Genomic DNA, 17,583 nt, shown 5'->3' on the forward strand with positions numbered 1-17,583 from the left:
ACCATTTCTTCTCAATGAAGATGTTGGGAAAATACAATAAAAATTACCAATCACTATTCTAATCTAGAAAATATTTCTCTAAAGATAAGAAAGAGAAAAAATAAATTTATTATTGCATAAGCATGAAACCAGGGTGTGATGTACATCAGAGGACCAGAATACAAGGACTGAATTTCTCCATTCTGTCATAGAACATAAAGGTACCGCTTAAAACAGACACTTTCAAGGTATAAAAATAGCTTGTCCTCTTGGCAGAAGACTGAGAGTAACTTTAGTCAAATGGAGTTTATCTTACCTTTTCATGGTGTTGGAATGACCATTTGTATTTGTGACTACTCTTAATGGGAAGGGAGACAAGTAACTAACAAAAAACTTATCCTCTCTCTGCTCCCCTCCTCTGCCCTCTTTACTGTTCTGTCCCTGCCCTCCCCTTTTTGATGGTACTAGGGAATGAATTTAGGGCCTGATACTTGCTGAGCAAGTTCTCTAGTTCTTTTGCTTTCAGTTTGCTTTTCAAATAGGGTCTCTCACACTTCTTTTGCAATCAGTCTCAGACCATGATCCTCATACATCTGTCTCAGTAGTAGCTGGAACCTAAGACCTAGGCTATCATTCTTGGCTTGTTTTCCAGATAGAGTTCTTCCCTGCTTTTTATCATGCTGGTCTCAAATTAGAATGGTGGAACTACAATCCTCCTATCTCTTCCTCTGGAGTAGATAGGACCAGAGATGTGTGACATCACATGTAATTCAAGCTTACATTTTATTACATGCAGGAGGTGGTTTAGCAATTTGAACCAAGGAGAATACTGAGGTGGAAGCTCTTCATTCCCAGGGACAGGAGGAGCTGGGAATGCTGGGCAGGGTGTTTTTATATTTACATTTCAAAGTGATATTTGGTAGTCCTCTCAGAATATAGAATAAAACTATTGATGTCAGTGGTGTTTTCAGTTACCTGGAATGACCATGAAAGATGTCGTTCTACTTCTCATTTCTGGAAGTTGCACTGGTTTACTGTAATTTATAGGCCCCAGGCCAGTCATATTTAAGCATTTGTTCCTGGAAAGCTGATGAATATTAAATGCTATAGGTCACAGAAAAAAAATAGCTTAGAATCTCAACCTCTCTGACTTCTAGAAGCATAGAATTACAGAAGAAGAGACTAGAAAATATTTGAGATAGACAATTGCTTCTCTCCTTATGTAACCAATAGATAAGTTTAAAGGGGCAAAGTGACTTGCAGAATGTCACATGGATCTGTGGATGTGAATTAGAGCTTATCTGTATCACACATATTGTATATCATTGCCTAATAACCCTGCCAGACTGATCTCTTTTGTAGGGTCCAGTCTTTGTAACTGTGTGTGTACTTTATATGTCCCCCAAGGTTTATTCAGCCCCTTCTCTTCTAGTACAGCATTTACTACCCTTTAGGTATAGTGACAGAAGACAACTGACCACAGACCACAAAGCATTGCATGACTTTTCAGTCATACATGTGGGAAAGCTTCCTGAACATATAGTCTATGTTCTTTTCTTAATAAACCAACTTTACTCAATAGTATAATTTTCCATGCACAAATAATACTAGTTATATTATTACGTTAGAAACATTGTTAACAAGCATATCTTAATTCTTAATTTTTAAATCACAGCTTAAAAGAAGAGTATCATATCTATATCTAGAATTTGGCATTTTAAATAAAACTGGGCCATTTTATTTTGTGCTGCTTTTATACCTTTTATCATTCATTATTTAAAAAACCTTTACAGTTGTCAAACAGCCTAATAAGAGCAGCAAATTTAAAGCAGAAGTTGAACAATCATACCTTTTGTTTTCTTCCTGTCATTAAATATTTTTCTGTGTTCTCTCTATCCATGCTAATTTCAGCATGTGTAAGTTTGAGAAAACGTGACCCAATAAAAGAATACAAAGCATAGATATACTGGTAGCTATGATCCACTTCTTTTCTCTTTCATTACATTTTTTTTCATTAATTATAGTACAACAGCCTTTCAATGCCAGCCAAATTTTGGTAATATATTTTGTAAGACCCTTTCATAAATATACATGCAGCAGGTGCATGGGGCTGGAGGCAGGACGCCCTCCCTGAGCCAGGTGTGCTTTACCACAATTTGCAAATTGCAAGCTTTTATTTTAATGAGAGGAATATTTCTACAGGATAGGCAAATGCTCTCTTTTCTAGAGATTCTACTTTGCATTATCGTGCCTGGGACCCAACATATGTGTGCATATTTACTGTCAACCACTCATTTATTGTACAAGATCACATTTACAAGGTTGGCCACTGAAGAACTGGTCAAAATGGTAAAATATTACAGAATCTCTATCAACAAAAACTATAGAATCAAGTTCCATAGTGAGATAAAGATAATGTCAACATATGGTAAGAGAAAAGAATTGAAAATTTCATTAAATATTAAAAATAAAAGGGAATTTTGTTCAACATGGTGTTATTTATTAAATATGCTTCAGAGATAAGTCTCTTCATAAATTTATTGGTTTGTGTATGTGGGTTGTATATACACATGTAAATATATTCACACACACAATGTGTTTATTGTCTGTCTGCCTTTTATAAGACGTGTCTCGAGGGTATTTTCATTTCATACATATGTTGGATTTAGGAGTTGGTAAGGACTGAGGATTAATTTTGACCATCAGTGGAATACAAAATTAGCTTCATTATTGTTAAGTAAGAAAAGAACAGTGGTAACATTGAAAAGAATCTAGAATGCTCTGCAATTAACTGTTGGCACTGGTATCTGATGAAGAAATGGGTGGGAGGTCAATGTAGAGATGTTTAATTTCCTGTCTATTTTAAATGCCCATTTTTGGTGGGGAGGGGATACTACTTTCACTGATTAGCTTGAGAAATGCTAGACATTCATATTTTAATTTTTTGCAAGTAATAATATTTGAAATCAGGGCTTTGAGCTGACTAGTTTTGATTGTCCAGCTAGCAATCTTCCACTTGATTCATGCCTCTAGTCCAGATTTTTGCTCATTGTTTTGTAGATCGACTCTCATTGATTTTTTTTTTTTTAATTTGCCATTGCTGATTTTGAACCAGTACCCTACACATAAGCCTCATGAGCAGCTAAGGTTATAGGCATGAGCCACCGGTGCTGCTGGATCTTTGCAATTGCAGGAACAAATTTACTGGATTTCTATACTCTATGCGTTAGTAGCTAAGACAGGATATTGGGTATTGACACTGCTTACTCTTGGGGGAAGCAGATTTCACATTCCCATAGCTATGACTTAATTCCTTCAATAGCATCTTCTGGTACAAAGAACAAGGCGTGTCCAGTCATACAGACCTGAATACTTTAATCAAGGATACAAAAACCATAGTTCAATACAAATTATAGAAAATGTCACTAAATGAGGAAGACAAGTATATTCTGGAACTAAATACAATTATAATAAAAAATCCTATTGAGAATAACTAGCAATATTTTTATAACTCCATATTACATACTATATTTAGCTAAATATATGAAGCTTGCATACCAAGAATTAAATCTACAAAAAAATGTCCTAAGGGATTTTTTTTTTTTGGGGGGGGGGGGCGGGTCTTGTCCTGGGACTTGAACTCTAAGTTTGGGCACAGTCCTTGAGCTGTTTTGCTCAAGGCTATATCACTACCACCTGAGCTACAGCTCCACTTTTCACAATTTTTTGCAGTTAATTTGAGATAAGCTATTCACTTTATTGCCCCAGCTGGCTTCTAATTGAGATCCTTATATCTCAGTCTCCTGAGTAGCTAGGTTTATAGGTGTGATGTTGGCCTGGAATCCGGAGATTTAAAACAATTTTCATGCAATAGAAACCAATAGATGACAAAACAGAAAATCGGATGAAGAACAAAATAAAAGGTGCATAAAGGAACATATTTTAAAAACTATCTTGAACTCAGAATTACCTAAGGTAACAGGAACTTTACAGTTTGGGGGGAGAGAGGGGAGTCAGAGAGAGAGGGAAAGTGGGAGAAAATGAGGGAGGGAGTAATAATGTTCAACAAGAAACATGTTAATTGCCTTACTTATGTAACTGTAACCCCTCAGTAAATCACTCTTACAATAAATTAAACTAAAAAATTTTAAAAGTATAATAATTATGAGATCTAAGATCACAAGATGGAAAGACAAGCTATCACAAAAAAAAAAAAGAAAACCAACCAATATATTAGAGATGAAATTTCTAGAGCCACAGATTACATTGGAAGTGTTTGTTGAGTAGCAGAAAATGACACACAATATGACTTATTATGTTCAAGTAATTTAGTCTTAGAATAAAGCAACAAATTTCAAAATCAGCAAGACAGGAAATTCAGGGGAAAATATATGTAGATGTAGTATTTTACAAATGAACATTGTCATAATTACACTTTGAGTTTGTATCATCTTTTATTAGTTTTCCACTTGGGGATTGTGCTGGTCAGTTTTATGTTCTTGTAACATATACCTATAGTAAGTGAAATTAAATAGAAACTAGTATTATTTAGCTTATAACTTTCAATACTTTAGGCCATAATTGACTGGCTGACCTTGCTTTTAATCTATGGCTTTTAATCATGACAAAAATGGACTGCTGAAGATCAAATTACACATGTTATAATTGCTGTAAAGTGAAATAGAAATTAAAGAAAAAAAATTGAAAAGTCCAGTGTCCCACAATTCTTTCTGAGGGGACACCCACAAGGATTACAATCCTCCCTACAGAACCTTACCTCTGTCTCCCTTTAGTTATGTAGAATAGTAACCAATCTGATTAACAACTGAGACTTTGGAAACATTCAAATCCTAAAAGAGATTTTCATAGTGGTTGTAATCGATAGTCAGTGGGGTTAGTTAGACTCTCGGGCAGAGCTGAAATGGCTATATAAGCATAATACATATAACATTAGATATGTGTATTATATATAATAAATAAGCCCAAGAAATTTAATAAAAAAGGGATGATAACATTAGTCAGGGCTACCAAACAAGAAGAAATTTGAAGAATTTAGGAAGAGCAGATGCTGATAAGATTAAAGTGAAATCTATCCTCATCGACCAAATGTTTATTCAATATCACATTTATCCAATTGTGTTAATAAATATCCAATAGTACCAAAACATAAAGTCCTAATGGATTTCATTTTTAACAAAATAAAAATAAGTAATCAACACAAAACATTTTAGGAAGATGTAAAAGAAATTTTCATAAATGCATTCAGGAAAATAATCTTGTCAGGAAACTTAGTTAAAGACACAGAACTTAGTTCTCTTTAATGTTTCTTCCCAACTCACAGGTTTAGAGAAAACTCTCCATGTATAATAAATATGTGTTAAATTGCATCCTTAAATTGAATGGCATATATTTAGATTTCACTTTGAGATTGAATATATTTGTTGCTGTCTTTGCAAGCATCTTTTAGGAGGAAATAATTAAGATTCAATGTTAACCTATAAGTATGTTCTTTGTGATACTAAACAATTTAATATTGATATTTTTAAATATGTATTTTTATTCACTGAAATGTTTCTTCATATAAGAAAATAGTTTAGCTCAGGACCTGTACAGCAGTATAGGTTTAGGGGAAGGGTGAGGAAAGAGAAATCAATAGAGAAGGATAATATCTGAAATACTGAGGCGAAGGCTTTTCAGCAATGAACACATTAAACTGTGAATTATGTGAATCACAGAAAACTATAACAGGCTTTACCAGGAAGAAGTCTTAGTGGGAGGGGCTGAATTAATAAAAAAGGTAAATGAGACTGCATATGGGTGAAGCAGTTTCTTTGCATATGTGAACATAGAACAAATGAAATCTTTTGAAATTCCTTTAAGAAGGTAAAGGAAGGTAAATGAGAGTCATAGATGGGGTGAGATTAATTAAAAATACTGTTATGCATGTGTAGAAATGTCAAAATGAAGCCCTCCCTGTATAGTACATATAATAATAAAAATAGTGAAAAATAACCATGGAATTGAGGGATTGCTTTAACATGTGTTTAAGATGGAAGCAAGACTCAAGTTAGCACCTGCCTAACAAGTACAAGGCCCTAAAATTAATCCCCAGTAACAAAGCAACAGAAACTAACCAAAACAAAACAAAGATTAGAAGTTCATAAGAAGAAATACCCATGTCTTTTAATAAATGAATAAAATATTATGGTCTGTATACATTGGAATATTATTACTGAACTTTTTTAAAAAGCACTCATGATACAAAATGCAACATAAATGAAACTTAAAGGAATATACTACATGAAATGAGCCAAATACAGAGGGATGAATATTATATAACTTTGTAACATGATGTTCCTAAATAATGCAAAATCATAAGACTAGTAGATTAGAGGTTATGAAATTATTACCCAATGATTAGAAAAATGGTTAGAAGCATGAACAAAAGGTATTGGTTACTGAAGAATACTGATGATTGTACAATACTATATGTAACTCTTGCCCCTGAATTACACTGGAAAAGTAGTAAAGGTAGTCAATTACTTACAGTATAATTCACAAGTACAAAAAAAGTGAAAATATTTTTATTTCATTTTTTTTCAAATTTTTATTATCAAACTGATGTACAGACAGGTTACAGTTTCAAACGTTAGGCATTGGATACATTTCTTATACTGTTTGTTACCTTGTCCCTCATACCCCCCTCCCAGCTCGCCCTTTCCCTTCCCTCCCGCCCCCGGAGGTGTTCAGTTCACTTACACCAAACAATTTTGCAAGTATTGCTTTTGGAGTTGTTTCTCTTTTTTTACACTGTGTCTCTCAAATTTGGTATTCCCTTTCAATTTCCTATGTTCCAATACCAGTATACACGGTTTCCAATATACTCAGATAAGATTACAGAGATAGTGTAGGTACAACCACAGGAAGGTGATACAAGAACATCATCAATAATAGAAGCTACAGATACACATAGGATATTGAAAGTAGTTACAACTGTGATATAACAATCGTTTCCATAAAATGGAGTTCATTTCACTTAGCATCATCTTATGTGTTCATAAGGGTATACCTATTGGGCCTTGTGATGCTCTGCTATGACTTGCCTAAACCTATAATAATTATTCCCAATAAGGGAGACCATACAGTCCATGTTTCTTTGGGTCTGATTCACTTCACTAAGTATAATTTTTTCTAAGTCCTTCCATTTCCTTACAAATGGGACAATGTCATTCTTTCTGATACAGGCATAAAATTCCATTGTGTATATGTACCACATTTTCCTGATCCATTCGTCTACTGAGGGGCATGTGGGTTGGTTCCAGATTCTTGCTATGACAAATTGTGCTGCAGTGAACATTGTTGTGATGGTGGCACTACTGTGATTTTGTTTGTGGTCTTTTGGATAGATACCCAAAAGTGGGGCTGCTGGGTCATAGGGGAGTTCTATATTTAGCCTTCTGAGGAATCTCCATACTGCTTGCCAGAGTGACTGAACAAGTTTACATTCCCACCAACAATGAAGTAGGGTTCTCTTTTGTCCACATCCCCTCCAACAATTGTTATTGTTAGTTTTCTTGATATATGACATTCTTACTGGGGTGAGATGGAACCTCAATGTTGTTTTGATTTGCATTTCTTTTATGGCCAGTGATGTAGAGCATTTTTTCATATGTCTCCTGGCCATTTTCATTTCCTCATCAGAGAAGTCTCTTTGTAAGTCTTTAGCCCACTTGATGAGGGGACTATTGATTCTTTGCGGTTTTCTTTTGGAAGAAGGTAATTTTTTTAGTTCTGCATATATTTTAGATATGAGACCTTTGTCTGTTGAATGTCCGGTAAAGAACTTCTCCCAGTCTGTGGGCTTTCTGTTTATCTTGTGAGCTATGTCCTTTGCCGTGCAGAAGCTCTGCAGTTTGATGCAGTCTCATCTGTCCAACCTTTCTTTGATTTGTAGCCTTTCTGGGTCTTTGTTAAGGAAGTTCTGTCCTGCGCCAAGGAGCCCAAGTTTTTCTCCTACTCCTACCTTTAGTGTTTTCAGGATGTATGTTTTGATTTCGAGGTCTTAGAATTGATTTTGGTGCAGGGTGATATCTGAGGATCTAGATTTACTTTGTTGCATGTGTTGAGCCAGTTTTGCCAGCACCACTTGTTAAAGAGGCTATCTTTCTTCCATACTACTGTTTTAGCTCCTTTATCAAAGATTAAGTAGGCGTAGTTCTGTGGGTTCATTTACGGGTCTTCAATTCTGTTCCATTGGTCTTCAGGCCAGTTCCCGGTGCAAATACCAAGCTGTTTTATTACTATAGCTTTATAATACAGCTTGAGGTTGGGTATTGTAATTCCTCCAGCTCTGTTCTTTCTGCTTAGGATTGTTTTTGCTATTCTAGGTCTTTTATTGTTTCATATGAATTTCTGGATTGCTTCCATTATTTCATTAAAAAATGGTGTTGGGATATTAATGGGTATCGCGTTGAATTTGTAGATAGCCTTTGGCAATATTGCCATTTAAATTATATTAATCCTCCCAATCCAGGAGCATGGGAGGTTTTTCCATTTCCTTAGTTCTGACTTAATTTCGTTTTTCAAGCTTTTAAAGTTCTCATCAAAGAGGTCTTTCACGTCTTTGGTTAAGGTTATTCCTAGGTATTTTATGTTTTGGGGGGCTATTGCAAAGGGAGTTGCTTTCCTGAATTCAGCCTCAGTCTTCGGGTCGTTAGCATAGAGAAAGGCCGTTGATTTTTGAAGGTTTATTTTATATCCTGCAACATTGCCAAAGATTTGGATCAGCGCTAGTAGCTTGGGGGTAGAGTCTATGGGATTCTTTAGGTATAGGATCATTTCATCTGCAAAGAGAGAAAGTTTAACTTCATCTTTTCCTATTTGGATCCCTTTTATATTTTCTTCTTGCCTAATTGCTCTGGCTATGAATTCTAGTACTATGTTGAAGAGCAGGGGAGAGAGTGGACATCCCTGCCTTGTTCCTGATTTTAAAGGGAATGGCTTTAGTTTTTCACCATTTAGAATTATGCTTGCTGTTGGTTTGTCGTAAACTGCCTTGATTATATTCAGGAATGTTCCCTGGAATCTCATTTTTTCCAGGGCTTTTAGCATAAATGGGTGCTGGATTTTGTCGAATGCTTGTTCCGCACCCAGAGATAAAACCATGTAGTTCCTTACCTTGCTCCGGTTGATGTGGTGGATTACATTAATTGACTTGTGTATATTAAACCAACTTTGCATCCTTGGGATGAATCCAGTTGGATCGTGGTGTATGATTTTTTTTGATGACCTGTGGAGATTGGCCAGAATTTTGTTGAGAATTTTTGCGTCTAGTTCATCAGGGAAATCGATCTGTAGTCCTCTTTCCATGATGAGTCCCTGCCTGGTTTTAGGATGAGGGTTATACTGGATTCATAGAATGAGTCTGGTAGTGAATGTTCTCTTTCAATTTCATTGAAGAGTTTGAGAAATATTGGTGTAAGTTCTGTCTTGAAGGCCTTGTAGAATTCTGCAATGAATCCGTCTGGACCTGGGCTTTTCCTGGATGGGAGATCATTTATTGCCGATTCTATTTCAATATCGGATATGGGTATGTTTAGAAGGTTTAAATCTTCATGGTTGAGTTTGGGGATATGAATTTTTTCTAGGAAATCATCCATTTCTTCCAAGTTTTCGAATTTGTTGGCATATTTTCTGTATTTCGGTTATTTCTGTGGTGATGTTACTTGTTTCATCTCTTATCTTGTTTATTTGAGTGTGTTGCCTTTGTTTTTTGGTCAGGTTTGCCAGGGGTCTGTCTATCTTGTTGATTTTTTCAAAGAACCAAATCTTTGTTTTGTTCATCCTTTAGATGTTTTTTTTTTGTCTCTAATTGATTTATTTCTGATTTGATTTTAATTATTTGCTTCTCTCTATTGACTTGGGGTTTGGCTTGTTGTTCTCTCTCAAGGAAATTAAGGTGCTTCCTTAAATTATTGAGTTGCTGTTTCTCCAGTTTGTTGATGTATGTACTCAGAGATATAAATTTTCCTCTGAGTACTGCCTTTTCTGTGTCCCAAAGGACCTGGTACTTTGTGTCCTCAACTTGGTTGAAGTCCATAAACATTTGAATTTCCTTTTTAATTTCTTCAATGACCTACTGATGGTTCAGCAGTGTGTTTTTTAGTCTCCATGAATTTTAGGATTTTTTGTGGTGGCTGTTTGAGTTGAGCTCTAATTTTATTCCATTGTGGTCTGAGAGAATGCAGGGAATGGTTTTGATACTTCTGAATTTGTACAGATATTCTTTGTACCCTATGATGTGATCTATTTTGGAGAATTTTCCATGTGCTGCAGAGAAGAATGTGTATTCTGTTGTTGCTTGGTGGAATATTCTGTAGATGTTGGTTAAGTCTAGTTGGTCTATGCAATTATTAAGATCAGTGGTTTCTTTGTTCAGTTTTTGGCATGTTGATCTGTCCAGAGGTGACAGTGGAGTGTTAAAGTCCCCAACTATCAATGTGTTTGGGTCTATGAGTGTTTTTAGAGTCAGTAGTGTTTGTTTGATGAAGTTGGGTGCTCCTGCATTTGGTGTGTAGATATTTAGAATGGTTATATCTTCCTGTAGGAGAGATCGCTTTACTAGTATGTAGTAACCTTCTTTGTCTCTTCTTACCTTTTTTAATTTGAAGTCAATTTTGTCTAATACTAGGATTGCAACTCCAGCCTTCTTATGGGGACCATTTGCTTGATAGATTTGTTTCCAGCTTTTCACTTTTAGAAGATGTTTACTTTTGCTGGATAGATGTGTCTCTTGGAGGCAGCAGAAAGATGGATCTTGATTTTTGATCCAACTTATGAGACTATGTCGTTTGATTGGAGAATTGAGTCCATTAATGTTGAGAGTTAGAATTGAGAGATGATGGTTTGTTCCTTTCATTATCACTATCTTGTTTAAAGCTGTGTCTTCCCATTTCTTGATCTAGTGTTTACTAATTAGGGTTCATTTCTCTGTCTGTGTTGGGATCTTGATTATTTTCCCTGTATAGTACATCTTTGAGGATTTTCTGTAAAGCTGGTTTGGTGGAGATATATTGTTTCAGTTTTTCCTTACTGTGGAAGACTTTTATTTGACCTTCGGCTATGAATGAGAGTTTGGCTGGGTACAGAATTCTTGGTTGATAGTTATTTTTATTTAGTGTTTGGTAGACTTCATTCCAGGCTCTCCTTGCTTTCATGGTCTCTGCTGAGAAGTCTGGGGTAATTCTGATTGCTTTTCCTGTATATGTGATTATTTTCTTCTCCCTAACAGCTTTAAGGATTCTTTCCTGTACTCTACTGATCCTGTTTTGATCACTATGTATCAGTGGGATGTCCTATTCTGGTCTGGTCGGTTTAGGGTTCTAAATGCTTCTTGTATCTGTATAGGCCTTTCCTTCTGGATATTTGGGAAGTTCTCAGCTAATATTCTGTTAAATAGATTGCCTTTCCCATTAACCTCTTTCTCCAAGTTTTCCTCAATACCTATTATCCTTAAATTGGGCTTCCTGATCATCTTGAATCTCCTGTAGCGATCTGTTTTGGTGATTGGAGTGGATTTGTATTGATTTTTTTATCTTTCTCCATAGTATCTAAGCAATCTTCAGCTCCTGAGATTCGATCCTCTGCTTCAGTTAGTCGGGACTATAGGCTAGCTACTTGATTTTGAATCTCTTTTCCTTCTGACTGGTCTTTCCTGATGATTTCCATGTCAATTCTTAGGTCTTGTATGGACTTCTTTATATCATTAACTTCATTACTTTGGTTTTGAATGTTGTCTCTCAAATCTTTAAGCTGGGTAGCTATCTTTTCATTTGACTCTTGAAGTTCATTTATCTTTCTGTTTGTGGATGCCATGAAATTCTCCATTAATTTTTGCTTTGCCTCCTCACGCTCTAGAATAATTGACTGAAGAGATTCAAACTTTTCATTTATCATGTTTATCATTAGACTTTGTAGAGCATTTTGGGGGTTCTCTTCTATGTCTTTGATTGTCTGCTCTGCTTCCTGCTTGTTTTGAGTGGGGGATAAGACTTCATTGTTTGCCATCTTTCTTGTGTTCCTACTGCCCATTTGAATTGGGGTGCCAGTTTACCAGCACTTGTGAGTACCGTTTAAGACCCAAAGCAGCCCATACCAAGCACTGTTGTGTAAATCTTACAAGTTCACAATTATATACAGATACCCTGTATACCTGTCTATAAAATTAGATTTGGTGTTCCTAAAGAATACAATTTAATATAACAACCGATCCTAGGCCCTGTATTCAGTAGTTACTTATTTACTGTTATAACCCTATAAGCAATTCTTGTTTTTATATTAAGTTCTTTCATGACTGGCTTTCTCTATGAACCCCTTTGATTCACTCGGATTAAGCTGGGATACCCTCTATCCAATAACCAGGAGTCAATGGATCCTGGAGGTCCAGGCAGTAAGTCAGGAGGGTAAGTTGGAGGTAGTAAAGAGAATAGAGTAAAATGTATTGGGGGTGGTGGTGGTGATTTTGGTTTAGTTTCAGTGATGTAGAAATGTGTAGAAGAGTAGAATCAGTAGAAAGAACAAGGTTAAAATGATAGACAATGGAGAATTAGCAGAAAAGAGTGGAGGTGTTATTCATAGGAAAGTAATTTTTAAAGAAAGAGTACACAAAGAGAGAAATAAAGTGAAAATACTGGAAGACAGATGCACAAAACAGAGAAAAATTATTTAAAAAAGAAAATAAAACAGAAAAGGAACAACCCAAACAACAAAAAAATATTTGATGAAACAAACTGGTAAAAATGGAAAACGAACAAACAAAAAAACAAAAAACCCAAAGATGTTTCAGAAGTGAAAAAATTAAAAAGAGGGGCTGGGGATATAGCCTAGTGGCAAGAGTGCCTGCCTCGGATACACGAGGCCCTAGGTTCGATTCCCCAGCACCACATATACAGAAAGCGGCCAGAAGGGGCGCTGTGGCTCAAGTGGCAGAGTGCTAGCCTTGAGCGGGAAGAAGCCAGGGACAGTGCTCAAGCCCAGAGTCCAAGGCCCAGGACTGGCCAAAAAAAAAAAAAAAAAAAAAAATTAAAAAGAATTTAAAAAAAAAAAAAAAGTTTAAAAAAATGTTTGAAAAGAAAAAAAAAAATGGAGTCCTCCTTGTTTGGGTAGTGTTTCCCCAGTCTCTGGTTTCCTTGCAATGGTCGGCAGTCTATTTTCCTGATTGGCTGGTTTCACTTGATTTCAGTTTGCAAGGGGTGGATCTGTTCTGACCCTTCTCCCTTGTTGGTGCAATCCTGGGTCTCTGTGGTTCGCACAGCTTGCAGGTAGGCCTTGGGCGTCCTCTGTAGATGGGGACGTGAGCAGTCTCAGGAATTGTGGCTCCTCTGTCTGCTGTGGGGCCGCTGCCTTTGATGCCTGGCTTTGAATAGGCTGTGGACTCAGCAGGGCGGTGCACCTCTGGCCTGTTTTACCTGGCTGAGAGTTGCTTGCCTGGGGAAGGTGGCCTCCTTGTTGGAGGTGGCTATGGAATGCAGCTCTGTTTTGGGCTGCGAATTAGGCTTCCTCTGTGACGTTTAGCTGTCCCAGGAACTGTTCATTCCCCCGTCTGGTGTTTCCGTGCTGCCGGTAGCTGCTCGCCACTTTAGCTTTAAATTTAGAAATTCCGGCGGGCAGGACGGGGCACCTCTGGCTAAGCTGAGGCCCAGGACACGCCTCCCGCCTGGGCAGGGGGTGTTCTCCTGGGCGGAGCTGGCTCTCACTGGTTGGTCCTTCTTGCCCTTTTCAAAGATGGCTCCTTTGACCTCGCTTTCCCCAGGCCCGCTTTAGTTCCAATCTGGTCTGATCCTATGCCAGTGGCAAAGATGGTGCTTTGCTCTGGCGGTGGGTGAAGGGCTGCCTTGCAGAAGCTGCTCTGTTGGCGCAAGTGAGAATATCTTTCATGGGGTACTCATGCTTTCTCGGCAATTTCGGGTTGTCCATGCTCAGCCGCCGTCTGGAGGATTTCTCCCTGGGTCTATGCTGTGTGCTTTAGCCGTGCAGTGTGCAGGTTGCTGTGCCGGGTGCTGGGCCAGCGCCGGCACTGGTGCGGCGGCGAGAAGCCGCCCGGAGCTCAAATCTGTGTTTTCAGACGAGCAAATTGGATTTTTCCTTCCTGGCCAGAATCCCTGTACTGTTAGAACTTACTCTGGCTGTCTTTCTAGGAGTAAAAGTTTCTATGGGGTGAGGAAACTGCAATGTAGGAGGGAGCTCAGCTAGGGCTCTGCTGCTCCTCCACTGTCTTCCCAGAAGTCCTGAAAATATTTTTAGCTACCTGCAAATTTGAGTTTTATTTGTGAGGTATATAAAATAGGTATAGGAGATCTATTTGTCATTGCAAATTGAGTTATTTTATAAGAGATTAGATACCATCATTGCTGAAATTGATGCCAGACATCTAGCTGGGGTCTTTTTTCCTCTGCTCAGGTGGGAACCTCTAGTTCATAAGGAGAAGTTCTACTGGCATTAGTAGTCCTAGGTTCTTGAGTGCCTAAGCCTCATGGTCTGGGCTAATTATCTCAAAGGCTTATAGCTTCAGCTTCTAAGACCTAAAGTGATGACTTCAGGCTTTAGAAGCCAGAGCTAATAGTGCTAGATACACAGGCTAGAGACTTACTGCTCTGGGTGTTGAATGCCAACATACTAGGCAGCTGGTGGGATCCTAGCCTTCTATCAACAAGCTGTGGCAGAAGTCAGTGGCTGGTATTTTTACAATTTTCAAGTCTTGGGATTGGGATTTCCCCCCCCCCCCATTGCTTATATTATCCAAGACCTTAAGGTCAGTCTCAAGACTTAGTAGCTCCCTGAAACAATTCCTGACATTGGGGCCTGTCATATTTCACCTTTGCCGTCTTCTGCCTTCTACAGTCTAGTTTCTCTACCTTCTCTTTCCTTCCCTATCTTTCTTTCCTCCTCTTCCTTCACAGCTGCTTCTTCCCGTGAGAATATTCCTGCCCTGAACACTTTCTTGAGCTCATGAACCATCTTGGACATAGTGTTATAATACCAGAAAGAGACATGCAAGGAAGGATCTTTCAGTTGACTCAGAAAGTGTAGGGAGGAACCTGGTTATATAGCCAGAAGAGAGTATAGCCAGAAAATATGGTAGTATAACTGGCACCCATCACAGCATAGATTCCACTTTCACAGAGGCCAGTGACAACACTAACATCAGGACAAATCACAAGGCTCCTGTTCTATCACTGCTAAGAAGTGTTCCCCATGGTCTGAGTGACAGTAACTGATGCGTGAGTAAAGTCATCTAGACCTAACTGTTTCTCATTTTTCAGGCCTGTGTAGTGTAGTGGCTATAGTGATCATGTCAGGAAAAAAAAGCCTCTGAAGAAGTTGTGGCCAACATCTTCGGCTGCAGTGCTCCTTCCATCCACAGTATAGCTTCCACAAAGCATCTGTGAAGGATTAAAAAAAAGGTTCTATAATGACAATCTGGTAGGTCAATAAAAGAAAAGTTGCTTAATTGGCAGCTAGCTCTTTGCCCTAGGCAGCTGGGTACAAGGGGAAGGCCTGACAATGATCATACAAAGCATCAAATTTGCCCCTTACCCAAAATCTTAGCTTATTGGAAATAAAATTGAACATTAAAGTCTGCTTATAATAAAAATGTATCATTACTATTAGCATTCTTAAGATTAATAAATACCCTTGGGAATAGTTGGGTTTGTTAGATCTGTCTCAAAATGAACTAAGATAACAAAATTAATAATACATTCATTTTAAATCTTTAGATTGGAGCACCATGAAAGAGTAGAATAATGTATCAAATCCTAGTGAATCTTTTTGTCTTTTACCATCCAGTGTGTTTACTTGTAGATTTACAAGCACATTCTAGTTAGAACAAATGAAGGAAACTGTGCAATTTATATTTCTTTGGGTCTGAATACTTGACTTACTGTAATTTTTCCAAAGTCCTTCCATTTCCTTGTGAATGGTGCAATATCATTCTTTCTGATGGAAGCATAGAATTCTTTTGTGTATATATACCACATTTTCTTGATTTATTTGTCCCCTGATGAGCATCTGTGCTGATTCTGTATCTTGACTGTAGTAAACAATACTGCAATGAACATGGTTGTGGTGGTAGCTTTATTACGGGCTCATTTGTATTCTATTGGATAAATGCCCAGGAGAACTCTAGATATTCACACAGTGAGATGAAAAGCGGATATTCTGAGGAGAGGATCACAAAGTCTCAATAATCATGAGTATATGATCATTTTAAATGATATTTATCAAAAGGAACTCCAAGAAATGGAATCAGGAGACTTTTTTTTTTTTGCAGTTTTGTTTTGTTTTGTTTACCATTGTCATCACTTTTATTTTCTCTATCTTATATCTTGTATGTAAGTTTATCTGTTTTGGGTTGGGTAAAAGGGAGTACAGAAAAGGTGGGACAAAGGGTGAACAAATGCAGTAGTGATACTCATTAGTCATTATTTTGAAAATGAACAATACAACTGGGGGGATCAGGAGGGAAAAAGTTGGGGAAAGTAAGAGATGGGGTGACACTACTAAAATAGAAATGTACTTGTTTCCTGCTTTATGTAACTGTAACCCCTCTGTACATCACCTTTGCAATAACAATGAAAATAAATCAGTCACAAGTGAACTAGCTTGAAGGTAAAAAAAAAAAGAGTAAAACCAAGTTGTTTAAGTAGGTATTGGGAAATTATTACAGTGTAAATTCTGCTACTGTTCACCCTACATATATTTTACCTAAACTGGATATTAGTTTTCTGAAGATGAAAAATTTCAAGTTTGTTATTGTTTTTATGATATTCTAAAATATATAGTAATCTTTTGATAGTCAAAATTATTAGTATGTATTGCAGTATTTATTCCTAGAGATGTCCTTCCCAACTGAAGAAGAAACATTAAGTTGTGGTTTACTTTAATATTTTTGTTTTTATAATTAACTTATGACATCTTGTATAAATTACATATTACATTTATTTTTTTCCTCTAAGTCACTATCCCAGAGACTTTTCTTATGTGGTTTAACATTTTCTTTCTGATAATACACAAAAATCTAATTCAGCATGTCATAATCTTAGATTTTTAGATTTTTATTTAAAATTTTTATTTTCAGACTGATATACAGAGCTGTTACAATTTCATATGCTACATTTCTTATACTGGTTGTTACCTCCTCCCTCATTCCCTCCTCCACCTCTCCTTTTCCTTTTCCCACCATGAGTTGTTCAGAAGAATTACACTAAACAGTTTTGCAAGTATTGCTTTTGTAATCGTTTGTCTTTTTTACCCTGTGTCTCTCGTTTTTGGTATTCCCTTTCACTTTCCTAGTTCTAATACCTGCATACATGGTTTCCAATGTATTCAGATAAGATACAGATATAGTGCAGGTACAACCACAGAAAGAGGATACAAGAGGATCATCAACAATAGAAGCTAGGGTTTCACATCGCATGTTGAAAGTAATTACAACAGTGATATAACAGTCATTTCCATAACAATAACATGGAGTTCATTTCACTTAGCATCATCTTTTGTGTTCATAAGGGTATAGCTATTGGGCTCTTGTGATCCTCTGCTGTG

This window comes from Perognathus longimembris, chromosome 8 (assembly GCF_023159225.1).
Source record: "Perognathus longimembris pacificus isolate PPM17 chromosome 8, ASM2315922v1, whole genome shotgun sequence".
NCBI lineage: Eukaryota > Metazoa > Chordata > Mammalia > Rodentia > Heteromyidae > Perognathus > Perognathus longimembris.